This window comes from Phacochoerus africanus, chromosome 4, assembly GCF_016906955.1.
Source record: "Phacochoerus africanus isolate WHEZ1 chromosome 4, ROS_Pafr_v1, whole genome shotgun sequence".
Lineage (NCBI taxonomy): Eukaryota > Metazoa > Chordata > Mammalia > Artiodactyla > Suidae > Phacochoerus > Phacochoerus africanus.
The window spans coordinates 118,589,616-118,604,904 of record NC_062547.1 but is presented as its reverse complement, the minus strand read 5'-3'; the positions used below and the strand labels follow the sequence as shown (position 1 = coordinate 118,604,904).

At 36.1% G+C, this 15,289-nt stretch overlaps 1 protein-coding gene across 2 annotated transcripts in view; it reads right to left on the bottom strand.

Annotated features, from left to right (window-relative positions):
• The window catches only part of KCNN2 (potassium calcium-activated channel subfamily N member 2), a 432,831-nt gene that overhangs the window by 295,085 nt on the left and 122,457 nt on the right, over positions 1–15,289 (bottom strand). For both annotated transcript variants that reach the window (XM_047778437.1, XM_047778439.1), the window contains exon 2: positions 2,098–2,183. The gene's annotated coding sequence lies outside the window, so the exon portion shown is untranslated. The remainder of the gene's footprint in view (positions 1–2,097; positions 2,184–15,289) is intronic.

Sequence of the window (15,289 nt, the reverse complement as noted above, 5' to 3'; positions counted from 1 at the left end):
ATTCCTGAGGCATTAACGTGGCTGAGACGCACTGTTTCCTCAGAAATCAGCCCAAACTCTGAGTCCCTCAGCCAAGATTCTAGTTTTTAATAATCCTAATCTCTTCCCTTAATTTTCTCAGCTCTCAGGGTGGCCTATGAAACCTTATCATTCCCTTTGTTGGATGTCCAATTCCTGGATGACCATGCTTCATATTAAATTATCCTGTTAGGATAGCTTTGGTTTCTGTCACCTCAGTGGACTCTGAGTGATTTACTTCCCTACCCTATGGCTATTTTCAAGTGCTCAGTGAGACTTCTTCCTTACTGTCAAAATAACCGTTAATTTTATTACACATTAATAATATTATGTATTACATTTTTTTGAAACACTGGAAAATATGTTAACCATGAATAGGAAAACGGACGTGGTTTCCTCTCACTCATAATTTCAGAGAAATAAATTTGAAAGCCCAAAGAAAAGCATTTCCACAATAGTGTTCTCTAAACAAGTTTTTCTGAAGTCCCAAAGCACCAAAATACTCACTCTATGTCTTTTGAAATATTTTCATTCCAGTGAATATGGATTACTTTTCTATACAAACACAGGAGAGCGCTAATGTTAAATGGATGCTATCAACTGAAGTATAATTGTGCCCAAGTATTGATCTTTCTTTACTTCTCCATCTAAAATATTCGTCTTTTTTAAAGATAGGTAGCAAAAGAGAGCAAAAACGGATTAGATATTTACTGGGTTTATGTTTTATTTTTGTAAAAATCAGGGGACTCTGGCTAGCTGTTAGTACTTGGGAAGATGGAAAGCATGAAAGCAGAGGAGACTTTAATATGGATTATGATCCCTAACTTTCATCCTGATGCCCTAAGTGGTTAAATATACTCTCTTCGGCAGCTCAGCCCCATCAGGAAGCCACATCACCAGTTTTAAGAATAAAAACTCCAGATGAAGTAACGGAACAACACATACAAGACCTGGACTTTTTTATAGCTGACTCTCCAGGAAGTACCAAGTAATTACATGTTTTGGGACTAGAACCACCTGCTTCATGAAAAGTCTGGACTTTGAACATTCATGTCTCACACAGCCTTGGCAGCCATGAGAACATAGACAAAAATCCTGCCTTTCTAATAAGGTAATAAGAAAATTAAGTGAGGAGCCTCGACTATTAGCCCTGGTACCTTAAATGAACCCACCTTCTGACTGGCAAGATGGGTATGGAGCAAAAGTGTAAGGAAATGACCATTACCTTTCCAAGATGATGATTTTACTGGCAGGGTGGAGCTGCCAGGCCATCTCTGAGATTGCTCTAAATAAATATGAGGGCAGTAAAACAGCCTGGACATAGAAATTGCTTCTGGGCTGCAGGTGAGAAATTATGTCTGCCTGTTCCATACAAAAATAGCTAGGTGACATATCCTGAAAGATTATTTCATTAAGAACTTCATCTTTATAACTACCTCTTTCTCCTTTCCCACCAAGAATTAGTTTTTTGTTGTTGTTGTTATGCAAATAAAACCAAGTACTTCTTTAAAGATTAGTTTATTCAGGATCAAAAGAGAACTCCCAGAAAACTGTCTCCCTCAAAATCATTCTTTGAAGCTTTTTATAAGTTCTTAAAAATTTAGACTTTGTAATGTCTTCTTAACTACAGCTTAATTTTTATCACTATTTTCTGAGAAAAACAAACCAAGGATACGAATCTCTGTGCTGATTACTAATCTACCCAAATGTTGGTAATTATTCTTAAAATTAAAATGAGACTGCATTTATTCACTCAGTAAATATTTTTAGCACCTTTTACATGGTAGGTACATTCCTAAGCACTGGATGAACCTACCTGTAGATAAATAAACAATTATTTTCTGGGTTTTTTCCTTCATATCATTGAAATAACTGTACTGGTAGTCAGCTGGTGGGAGAAATGGGCAGTTAATGGTTGAAAAGAGTGAGTTACTAGATTGAAAATAGGTAAAACCATAGGCAGACAGGAAGGTTCAACTGAAATAAATTCAGTTGACCTAAGTTTAACAATTTTTTCAGTAAATCACTGTGTATTACATCAGAATTAAATGCACATGTTTTACTACTCTTTTTACTCACCGCTATTGCTTATATCCCACTCCATTCCTTAGATTCACTTTTTCTCTTGCTAGGGTCCATCCTTTAGTAGTTCTCTCAGCAAGAATCTGTAAGAGGTAAATTCTATTAGATTTTTTCCAAAACCATTTCATTCTTACCCTAGAAGGATACTATAGTGCTGCATAGTGCCCTGGGCTGTGAATCCTTTCCCCTCAGCATTTAAAGAGTTAATTTTATTGCCTTCTGGCATGTATTATCACACACATAAGAAAAAAAAAACTACAGTCAGCATAATTGTTGCTACTTTGTAGGACAAATTTTGATAGATTCTTCTATTTTTCACCTACAGCCCTACCATGTACAGTTCTGTAATTCTTGTCCTGTACAAAGCAATATGGTTAGTGGAGCAAGGGGAGGCTAAAAACTAGGCCATGGGCTACTCACCCAAGTCATGAAATTAAAGACAATTGAAGATGGTACTGTTTACCATTTTACACAAAAGTGACATATAGGGTGATGGTGTCATACAGTGACATATGGTATCTATAGGACTGAATTTTTATTTTTCATATTACCACTTAGGTAACTATTCATCTGAGGATCTATTCTTTCTTCAAGTCAGAAGACACTCTCATTTCTTCAAATCTAACCTCTTTCCCATTGCTATATTTATTTTGGGGAACATAACTTAGATATATGTCAGAATTTCTCAATCTCTTTTCTAATCTGAGTATTTTATTTTATATTTACTTATTTTTCCCAAACCTTCAGTGTTTTGTTCTGCATTTTCCAACTTATTACCTCTTTAAATATGTTCACCTGCTAATTAAAACATGACAATAATTTTCAATTCTAGAATCTCTAATTGGTTCTTTTTCGTTTCCCCGTTCTTGTGTCACATCTAATTTGTATTTCATGATTCCTTTTTTCTTATTTTACAAATATTACTTATTCCTATACCCCTTTTAGGATTTCAAAGATATTGGCTTTTAAAATCCGTTTTGGAAGACTTTTTATTTCTTTGATAATTCACCTTCTTACTGATTAATCAGCCATCTTTCATGAAGTTTTGTTTTCTTCTTGGGTTAGATTCCTTTCTCCTTTTGTTCAATGTCACAGTGATGTAGCATCAAGATACTTTAAATATATATTTAAAATATTTTGTCTAGCATTGCTATGTTGAGGGTATTGAGGGAGGTGAACAATGCATCATTTAAAAATACCATTTTAATTAGCATATACATTTCTCAGGTATCATTTGCAAAACCAAGAAGTACTAAAAAATATTTCATCTGTTTGCAAAGCTAGCACACAGAACTTTTTCTGAAAGATCACTGTTTCTAACTACACAATTCAGAAATCAGCAAGCTATGACCTAAACCAAACTGCCACCTGACTTTTAAGGACTATCAGCTAAAAACTGTTTTGACATTTTTAAGAAATTGTCAAAAAAAACCAAAGAATAATGTGCAATAAAAACTATAGTTGGTCCTTTCTAGAAAATGTTTGCTGGCCCCTGACATAGTCTATTAATGGATGCCATCCGAATGATTTTGTTCCCTGATTTATTAAAATAGATTTTATTTTTTGGGGCAATTTTAGCAAAACTGAGTAGAAGGTACAGAGATTTTCCATAAATCCCCTGCTCCCACACATGCATAGCCTTCCCCATTATCAACATCCCCAACTGGAGTGGTACTTTTGCTACATTTGATGAACCTACATTGACACATTATTATTACCTAATGTCCATAGTTTACAATAGGATTATTATCGGTGCTATACATTCTATAGGTTTGAACAAATGTATAATGATATGTATCCACCATCCTAGAATCATGTGGAGTAGTTTCACTGCCCTAAAACTCCTCTGTGCTCCACCTACTCATGCTTCCCTCCTCACTAATCCCTGGCAACCACTGACGTTTTCACTGTCTCCGTAGTTTTGCCTTTTACAGAATGTCATATGGCTGTAATCGTATATAACGTAAGCTTTTCAGTCTTGCTAACTTCATTTCCTCCATTTCTTTGCATTGCATGATAGCTCATTTTTCTTAGCACTAAATAATATTTCATTGTATGTACCATAGTTTATTTATCCATTCACCTTGGAAGGACATCTAGGTTGCTTCAAAGTTTTGGCAATTATGAATAAAGCTGTTATAGACACCTGTTTTTGCATGGACACAAGTTTTCAGCTTCTTTGACTAAATATCAAGGAGTGTGATTATTAAATCGTATGTTAAGAGTATGTTTGGTTTTCCGTGGAAAACCACCAAACTGTCTTCCAAAGTGTTTGTACTAATTTACATTCCTACCTGCAATGAGTGAGAATTCCTGTGGTTCTATATCCTCTTCAGGTTTTGATGTGCTCAGTGTTCTGGATTTTGGCTACTGTAACAAGTGCGTAATTGGATTTCACTGTTTTAATTTTCATTTCCCTGATGCCATATAATGTTGAACATCTTTTCAAAGGTTTATCTGTCAACAGTATACCTACTTTGTGGGGTACCTATTAACGTCTTTGGCCTATTTTAAAATCAGGTTGGTAGTTTTCTTTATTGTTGAGTTTTAAGGATTTTTTGCATATTTCAGATAAAAATTGCTTATCAAATATGTCTTTTGCAAACATTTTCTCCTAGTCTGTAGCTTATCTTTTCATTCTCTTCCCAGTGTCTTTCATAAGGCAGAAAAAATTTAAATTCAATGAAGTCCAATTTACCAATTCCTTTTGTATGGATCGTGCCTTTGGTATTGTATCTAAAATTCAAGGTCATCTAGATTTTCTCCTCTGTAATCTCTAGAATTTTTAGTTTTGCATTTTACATTTAAGTCTACAATCCACTTTGAATTAATTTTGTGAGGGAGGTAAGGACTGTATCTTGATTCACTTTCAGCATGTGGATGTCCAGTTGCTCCAGTACCATTTGTTGAAAAGACTGTTTTTCTCCATTATACCTCCTTTGCTCTTTTGTCAAAGATCAGTTGACTTTATTCATGTGGTGGCTATTTCTGAGCTCTCTATTATATTCAAATGATTATTTGTCCATTCTTTCACCAATATCATACTGTCTTAATTACTGTAGATTTACAGATATTCTTGAAGCTAGGTAGTGTCACTCCTCCAACTTAATTCATCTCTTTCAATATTGTGTTGGCTATTTTGAGCCTTTTGCATCTCCATATAAACTTTAGAGTCAGTTTATCAACGTCCACAAAAAAAGTAGCTGGGATGTGTATTAGAATTATATTGAATCCATAGATCAAGTTGGGAAGAACTAAGATTTTGACAATTTTGAGTTTTCCTATCCATAGACACTGACTCTCTCTCCACTTATACTTTGATTACTTTCATCAGAGTTATGTAGTTTTCTTCATAGACACTGTACTTACTCTGTTAGACTTATTCCTAAGTATTTGATTTTGTCGGGGGGGATGTGCTAATGTATATGGTATTTTGTTTTTAATTTCAAATTCCAGTTGTTCACTGCTGGCATACTGGAAAGCAATTTACTTTTGCATATTAACCTTGTATTCTGCAATCTTACTATAAGTGCTTATTAGTTTCAGGAATTTGGGGGCAATTCTTTTGGATTTTTAACATAGTGATGCTATTTGCGGATAGTTTTAGTTCTTCCTTACCAGTCTGAGTAAATTTATTCCCTTTTATTTTCTTGATGCATTAGTTTGGCCTTCCACTGTGTGCCTTTCAGGAGTGAAAGGGAACATCCTTGCCTTGTTCCTGAACTTAGTGGGAAAGCTTTGCGTTTTTCACCATTAAACATGATGTGGGAGTTCCCGCTGTGGCACAGTGGTTAACGAATCCGACTAGGAACCATGAGGTTGCGGGTTCGGTCCCTGACCTTGCTCAGTGGGTTAAGGATCCGGCGTTGCCCTGAGCTGTGGTGTAGGTTGCAGACGCGGCTTGGATCCCGCGTTGCTGTGGCTCTGGCATAGGCTGGCGGCTACAGCTCCGATTAGACCCCTAGCTTGGGAACCTCCATATGCCGCGGAAGCGGCCCAAGAAATAGCAAAAGAGACAAAAAACAAAAACAAAAACAAAAACAAAACATGATGTTAGCGGTAGGTTTTTGTAGATATTCTTTATCAAATTGAGGAAGTTTCCCTCTTTTGCTAGCTTAATGAGGAATTTATTATGAGTGAATGTTGGATTTTGTCAAACACTTTTAACTGCATCTATTGATCCCATCCCAATAATTTTATTTAAAAAAAAATCTGAGAGAAGCCCAGGAATTTATCTTTTGCATTAAAGTCTCAAATCAGTCTGATTCCTTTGAGATACCCTGTCCGAGAAAGTTTACACATCACACTGGCTTTAGGGACACTTTGAAATCTGCCAAATTAAGTTTTCCAAAAATGTTTATAACTGAGTCAAATCATTTGAGCATTCCTATTATCACTGATTACAGAGCTGTGTGCTAATAGTTGATTATTTCCTATGTTAATTTAAACCAAATACCATACATAGTCTCCTTTCTCAGACCAAAACTGAAGAAATACTACTTTGTTTTTTATATTTTCTCACACTGTCAAAATTCCAAACTTTTTCTTTTTCTTGATAAAGCAAAAAAAATGAGTCACTAAATTAAGAACATTTGAAAACCACAGCCAGAGAGGAGAATCCCAACTGAAGTAAATTCATCAGGCCAGACTTAACATTTTTCAATAAAATAACTGTGTTCTACATTAGAAATAAAAAGAACTAAATGCCATCCCTGAGTAGCTTGGATGTCAGGCTAATTAATAAAAATGCTTCCAATTCCAGATGGTGGAGGCCTAAAACTTGTTAATTTCTTAGTCTTATTCTAGGTATTAAAAACTGCTGACAAGTTGTGGTCCAAACAGAAATGTTCCAGGGAGAATTCATATCCATTTCCTAACATAAAGGTGCAAGAAGAGCTTCTAAAATTGCTTACAGAGCTTGTTTTCAAACATACAAAGGCCATGGGAGACTTTCAGTTAGTGATAAGAAAACAATTTGTCTTTGTCATCTTCTCAGAGACAGGTTGGGAGAGTAGAGGTGGGGTGTCCAAGAATTTATGGGTACAAAAACACAGGTGGAAGCTTTAATGTTCAGGGAGAGTGGCTAAGGGAGGGAACATAATGGGAGTCTGAATAGCAACATAGTTTTGTGTCCTGAATTCTAATCTGAACTTTTTTTTTTTTTTGGGCTTTTTGGCTTTTTTTTTTTTGCTATTTCTTTGGGCCGCTCCTGCGGCATATGGAGGTTCCCAGGTTAGGGGTCCAATCGGAGCTGTAGCCGCCAGCCTACGCCAGAGCCACAGCAACGCGGGATCCGAGCCGCGTCTGCAACCTACACCACAGCTCACGGCAAAGCCGGATCCTTAACCCACTGAGCAAGGGCAGGGACCGAACCCGCAACCTCATGGTTCCTAGTCGGATTCGTTAACCTCTGTGCCACAATGGGAACTCCTTGTGTCCTGAATTCTAATCCGATTTACTGATTTAAATGTAGTGACTACACTTGACTATTCTTCAAAGGCAGGAGACAGCACGATCCCTCCATTTGTAGAGTCTTAGGCTGTAATGATGCTGAAAGTGTTTTGTGTTACAAACCACAAGGAATAGGTTTCACAACAAAGAAAGAAAAGTAACTCTCCTTTGCTGTTCTTTATCTAGCTACCAGTTTCTTTCTTCCAGCTGAATATAAAGTACATTTTCCACTTTAAAAATCACTCTTTAGAAATGTCGTTCTTATTCACAGTGGCAGAGAAGATAAAAAGTGATTATGGTTTCTGTCCTGAGCCTCAGATCCTGGTTACAGCTGACAACTCTATACGCTAGTAGAAATAAAATCTTAAATTATGGCTATCGTGCAAGATTCCTACACACTACAAAGACAAACTATAAACCCAGCTCTGTTGACAAACTGAAATATGTCATTCAATCAATCCAAGTTATGCTGTTGGCAATGCAAAATAATTTTATCACCAAACCAGGACATTTGCCCTCCTTCTTAAGCCCTTGGAGGTGATAAGCAAAACTTCTCTCTAATCTTCATTCCAAATGAAAAATATGAGATAATGTCTGGTGTTATTCATTTAGAACTGGTGATTTCTTGTTACCAAAACTGTATGGCAGTGGCCTAAAACTTAGTTATTGATGACTTCACTGAATGACTCCTTTTGATTGACATTGAGGTTGCTTTAAATTTTTCCTGATAAAGTTTGTGTGTGTGTGTGTTTATTAGTTTGTTTGTTTTTAAGGCATTAGGGGACTGAAAGACACTCCGGTTGTGCTTATCCAAATGGTAACTGCTGAATTTGGTGCCATTAGTCCATTTTCATTATTCATCATTTGAAAGCAAGCATCTGACCCTTACGGGGCACCATGGACCCCCAAAGGAGAAGAGTGATGAGGACAGGAAGAACCTGCACAAGTTGTGGGGAATTCTCCATCTCTCCTTCAAGCACAGTGGCCACTAGTCAGCTTCCTCCTGTTTTTAGTCAGGTTCTGATACCTGATAATCACATTTGAGGCTTTGCATGTTTTTTTGATTCTGCCTAATAGCAAAAGGGTAACAATCTTTTTTCTGGAGAATAACTTAGCTTCATTATCTGGTGTACATTATTTCTACTTTATAAAAATTATCTGAGGCAGGGATGGACAAACTATAGCCCAGAGGCCAAAACCAGCTATTTTTGTGAACATTTTTATTGGAACACAACCATGCTCATTCTTTATACATTTTCCTATAGTTGCTTTCCTGCTACAATGGCAGAGTTGAATAATTGCAACAGAGACCATATGGCAAACAAAGCTTAAAATATTCAATAGCTCTTTATAAGAATTGTTCCTGGACTTCTAGTCTAGGGTCCTAACACTATTTTGGATTTTCTCTTACTTTCAATGTGACCTGTCCATAGCTCAGTTTTCTCATCCATCAACTGTGGATAGAAATAGGCCTCACTAACAGGATTTTTATGAGGATAAAGCTAGATGAGGCATGTGAAGCTCAGGGTCTGCAAAAGCACTTAATAAATGTTAGAATTGTTTGGGCTTGATGTCTTGTTTGAAGCTATCAGTTTGAACTATTCTTGTGAAGCAGTTTGGACAGAGAACAAGTTTCAAGCCTGAGTTCAACCCATTAGTACAGGTTATTACTTAACGCTATCTTAACCAAGTTGTTGTACCTTTACTATTTTATCTATATCATGGAAATAATGAAAGCTATCATGGAGGGTGGTTGTACCAATGAACATGGCAGATTAAATGCAGGTCCCCTTCCAAGGTCTCCCAATGTCCAACTAAAAAGACAGTAAAGCAAAAAGATACATGTACCCCATTGTTCATTGCAGCACTATTGACAATAGCCAAGGCACAGAAACAACCTAAATGTCCATCAACAGATAAGCGGATAAAGAAGATGTGGTATACATATCACACAAACAAACATGCACATGCACACAAACATTTACATGATGGAATACTACTCATCCATAAAAAAGAATGAAATAATGCCATGAGCAGTAACATGAATGGATTAAGAGATTATAATACTAAGTGAAGTAAGAAAAAGACAAATATCATATGATATTATTTATAGGTGGAGTCCAAAAAGAAATGACACAAAAGATCTTGTTTACAAATCACAAACAGAGCCACAGACATAGGAAACAAACTTATGGTTCCCAAAGGGGAAAGGTGGGGGGAAGGATAATAAAGAATTTGAGAATAACATGTACATATTACTATATATAAAATGGATAAACAACAGGGGCTACTGCAGAGCACAGGGAACTATGCTCAATATGTTGCAATAACCTATATGGGAAAAGAATCTGAAAAAGAATATATATACACACATATATAAATGATTCACTTTCCTGAACAACTGAAATTAACACAACATTGTAAATCAGCTATACTTGAATAAAATAATTAATTAATTTTTACAAAGGCAGTAAAGGAGTAAAAATATTAACTCTATAAAGTCAGAAAAAAAATGAAGCAGATAAGCTATTCCATCTTCCTGGGTTGGAAGTATTAATACCATAAAAATGGCTATACTACCCAAAGCAATCTACAGATTAAATGCAATCCCTATCAAATCACCCATAACATTTTTCACAGAACTAGAATAAACAATCCAAAAATTTAAATGGAACCACAAAAGACCCAGAGTTGCCAAAGCAATCCTGAGGAACAAAAACCAAGCAGGAGGCATAACTCTTCCAGACTTCAAGCAATATCACAAAGCCACAATAATCAAGACAGTGTGGTACTGGTACCAAAACAGACATACAGACCAATGGAACAGTATAGAGAACACAGAAATAAACCTAGATACCTACAGCAATTAATCTTCAACAAAGGAGGCAAGAATATAAAATGGGAAAAAGAGAGTCCTTACAATAAGTGGTGCTGGGAAAACTGGACAGCTGCATGTAAATCAATGGAACTGGAATACAATGTAATACCATGCACAAAAATAAACTCAAAATGGCTTAAAAACTTAAATGTAAGACAAGACACCATTAAATTCCTAGAAGAGAACATAGGCAAAACATTCTCTGATATCAACCATACAAATGTTTTCTTAGGTCAGTCTTTCAAGGCAACAGAAATAAAAGCAAATATAAACCAATGGGACCTAATCAAACTGACAAGCTTTTGTATAGCAAAGGAAACTATAAAAAAAAGACAACCTAAGGAATGGGAGAAAATAGTCTCAAATGATGCAACTGACAGGGCTTAATCTCTAAAGTATACAAACAACATAAACAACTCAACAGCAAAAAAACCTGACCACCCAATTTTAAAAAGGGGAAAAGACATGAATAGACATTTCTCCAAGGAAGATATACAGATGGCCAACAAGCACAGGAAAAAATACTCAACATCTCTAATTATTAGAGAAATGCAGATCAAAACTATATGACGTACCACCTCATCCCTGTCGGAATGGCCATCATTAACAAGTCAACAAATAACAAGTGCTGAAGAGGGTGTGGAGAAAAGGGTACCCTCCTACACTGTTGATGGGAAGGTAAATTGGTACTACCACTATGGAGGTACCTTAGAAAACTAAATATAGAACTACCATATGACCCAGCAATCCCACTCTTGGGCATATATCCAGACAAACTTTTCTTTGAAAAAGACACATGCACCTGTATATTCACTGCAGCACTATTCACAACAGCCGAGACATGGAAACAACCTAAATGTCCACCAACAGATGAGTGGATTAAGAAGATGTGATATATATGTATATATATATATATATATATATATACATATATATATATATATATATACACACATATATATATAAAGTGGAATACTCCTCAGCCATAAAAAAGAACAAAATAATGTCATTTGCAGCAACATGGGTGAAATTAGAGACTCTCATACTAAGTGAAGTAAGTCGGAAAGAAAAAGACAAATACCATATGATATCACTTATATCTGGAATCTAATATATGGCACAAATGAAACTTCCCACAGAAACGAAACTCATAGACTTGGAGGACAGATTTGTGGTTACCAAAGAGGAGGGGGAGGGAGTGGGATGGACTGGGAGTTAGGGGTTAATAGATGTAAGCTATTGCATTTGGAGTGGATAAGCAATGAGGTCCTACTGTATAGCACAGAGAACTATATCCAGTCACTTGTGATGGAACATGATGGAGAATAATGCGAGAAAAAGAAAAGAAAAAAAAATATATGACTGGGTCACTTAGCAAAGTAGAAATTGACAGAACACTATAAGTCAACTATAACGGAAAAAATAACAATTGAAAAATTTAAAAAAAGAAAAAAAAATGCTGCCATAAAGCATATTATTAATAGTGAACTGGTTACAGAAAGCTGCAGGCTAAATGTGGACAATGGGGACAGATCGAAAGCCAAGCCAAGCCACCTAAGTCAAGAAAATGAAAGGAATGAGAAACGGAAGGAAAAAAAATCTCAGAAGGTGGATGAGTGTTTGTTTAAGAAGCAATTAGGCACTAATTCATCTCTCCTGCTCTGCTATAAGAGTGGAAGTCTGGAAAGACTGAACCAAAGGGACTCAATTCAACATTAAGCAGTGATGTTCCCAAGCAGAGGTTGTCCTGCTGACAACAGGGAGATTAAGAGGAGGTATACAGTCATATGGTGAGATTCTCACCCTCCTTTCCTACTTGGCTCATAGAAGGCTGGCAGTCTGAGTCCCTAGGAGGAGAGCAAGGGACTTCTAAGTAGAAGAACGTAGTGACTGAAACAACTTTTCAATATTCAGATTAAAGAGGGTGTGACTGCATGTTCTTATGCTGCTATGTGGCTCAGACACCAACAAAACTCCCAGTGAGCTTCTTAGTACCTCATGCTTAAATAAGAACAAACAGCAAAGGCCCAAAGACATTGAAACACAGGTAAGCTTTGAAGAACATGATACAAACAAATCTTCAAAGAAATAAAAAACCAAAACTTTCCAAGAAGACTTGAAAAATACCCTTAATTAATATTGGCAAGAAAATAAATATACTTACATCTATAAAAGATCCAGAAATACCAAAATTCAAACCTCCAAAACAATGAATAAAATTTAGCAAGAGCTTATTGTTCATTTAAGAACAGTTGGTGGACTCAGAGCTTTCAGTTTAAAAACTGATAGGAAGCTCAGGGCCAGGATGTTACAGGATGACTTTTAAGATGAAAATGAGGAAGTTGTTTAATCTTTTTAATGATTGGTTATTACAACAGGTGTCTCCAGACAGCAGGGGGTTGGGTTAAAGTGATCATCTCATACTAATTTTAGGAAGATGACTTAAGTTTCTTTTATGACTATCAGAGGATTTATAAGAAATTACCTAAGTTTCACTTATGGTCATGAACTTAGCTGGATTTAGTTTTGCTTACTTGGCTTAAGTTGTTTTGTCTGGTCAGGGAATACTCAAGTCCCACCTATATTTTCTATTTAATTTTAACACACCCATTAAACTAAAATAGTATGCTATAAGAGAAAGGCCATAGGGATAAATAAAACATATGATGGAAGAACATTAAAGTATCAAAAGAACACTGGAGTTCCCTTGTGGCACAGCAGGTTAAGGATCTGGTGTTGTTACTGCAGGGACATGGATTTGATTCCTGGCCCAGGAACTTCGCATGGCACAGGCACTGCCAAAAAAAAAAAAAAAAAAAAAAGGTTCAAAGGAATATCAACTATATTTCAGTAAAAAAATTAAAAAAAAAAACAAAAATTATCAAGATAAGGTTATATTTTCATAAGGAAGAAAAAGCACAAAATTTATGAAAGATAAAGGCAAATCAAAATTAGAAATTAAATCTAGAAGAGCCATCATCTAAAAATTTAAAGGTAATAAAACAAGGACATTTACCCAGAATGAAACAGAGAACCTATCAAATCCCTAGCATGATGACTGAAGAAAACCTTATAATGAGACACAACACTGTGAAATTTCAGAACACTGGAGACAAAGAGAAATCCTTAAAACTTTTAGGGAATATTAAGACCAGTAATGAGACAGATGACCTATGAAAGATGGAAGATCATAGCAATTACAGACTTCTCAGCAGAATGCTGGGGGCTAAAAGGAAACAAGGACATGCTTTTAGCATCTTGAAGGAGATGAATTTTTCACCAGAATGCTCTCCTTAGCCAAACTATCAACTAGATGCAAGGATAAAATAAAGACATTTCAGGAATTTAGAAATTTAAAAGCAAAAACTTCCCCTGAAGTTCTTTCTTGGCCATTTATTGGAGTATACACTACATAAGAAAAAAAAAAGTAACTAAAAAAGAGTTAGATGTGGTTTCTGGAGCACTCTGGGAAGAAAATGAGAGTTGCAGTCGAGATTTAAAGTTTCCCTGAATTATCCCTAAAGAAAAAGCCAATATGATAAATTAAACAAAAACTAATGGGATGGACAACATCTACAGCAAACCTCTACAATGCATCTCCCAACGTCATGAAACATGAATAGGTGGGGAAAAGTCACTGGAGTAGTAAGAACTGAATTTTATCAACAGCGCTGTGGGATGAAACATATTGGAAAGTGGGGGCAAAGCAGGAGAGACAAAGGAATTAATAGCCTTGAGAGCTTGAGGCACCAAACACTCTAATTTCCTATTGGTTTCCTAGTCTAAAATTAGTTTATAACCTATTCCCTTTCCTCCCCTCCCTGAGAATCTAATTTAAAGGAACATCCTTTTACTCTCAGAAACACTTCAAAGGTAATTATTAGACAATTATTATTATACTACTTTTTGTAAACGTACCCATTCTCCCTCCATCATTTCTAAGTTATATAATATCTGCATTGTTAAAGCATATAGACTTTATACAAGCTACTATGCTCCTATAACTCAAGGACATTCATATAATTTACTTAGCCTGAAAAGTATTGAGAGTGAAGGGGGTCACTATTAATTAGACCAAGATGAGAGGTATAAATTGGACCATATTGGCAAATTGGACATACAATCATCCTATTTGTAGTAATCATTTAGTCTTAATACTAATGGTGAATATATATTTAATACTTATAACCTGTTCTTATCCCAATATCTCTCAAGTCATTTTGGTCTTCTAAAGATCATTTGTCTAGTATTTTTGCAGTAAGAACTCATAATAGCAATATATCCTGAGTCTTTGCATGTTCATGGGAATTTTTTTTTTCTTTTAATGGCCACACCTGCAGCATATGGAAGTTCCCAGGCCAGGGACTGAATCTGAACTGCTGCTACAACCCACACCACAGCTGTGGCAACATTGGATCCTTAACCCACTGCACTGGCCAGGGATTGAACCCATACCTCAGCAGCGACCCAAGCTACTGCAGAGACAACACTGGATCCTTAACAGGCTGTGCCGCAGCAGGAACTCCCACAGGAGTTCTACTTAATCTTTACACTTGAATTTCAGGTAGACTGAAGAAGGGGTGTAATTATTTTCCTTCTCTTAGCACAATTTTATAACAGCTTTATTGAGATATAATTCACATATAATACAGTTTACTCAGAGTTTACAGTTCAGTGGTTTTTAGTATATTCACAGGGTTGTTCAACCAGCACCACAATTGATTTTAGAACATTTTCAACAGAACATTTTTAATATCCAGCACAAATGAACATCTCCTCAGAAAAGAAAATCATGGACTTGGAGAAGAGACTTGTGGCTGCCTGATGGGAGGGGGAGGGAGTGGGAGGGATGGGGAGCTT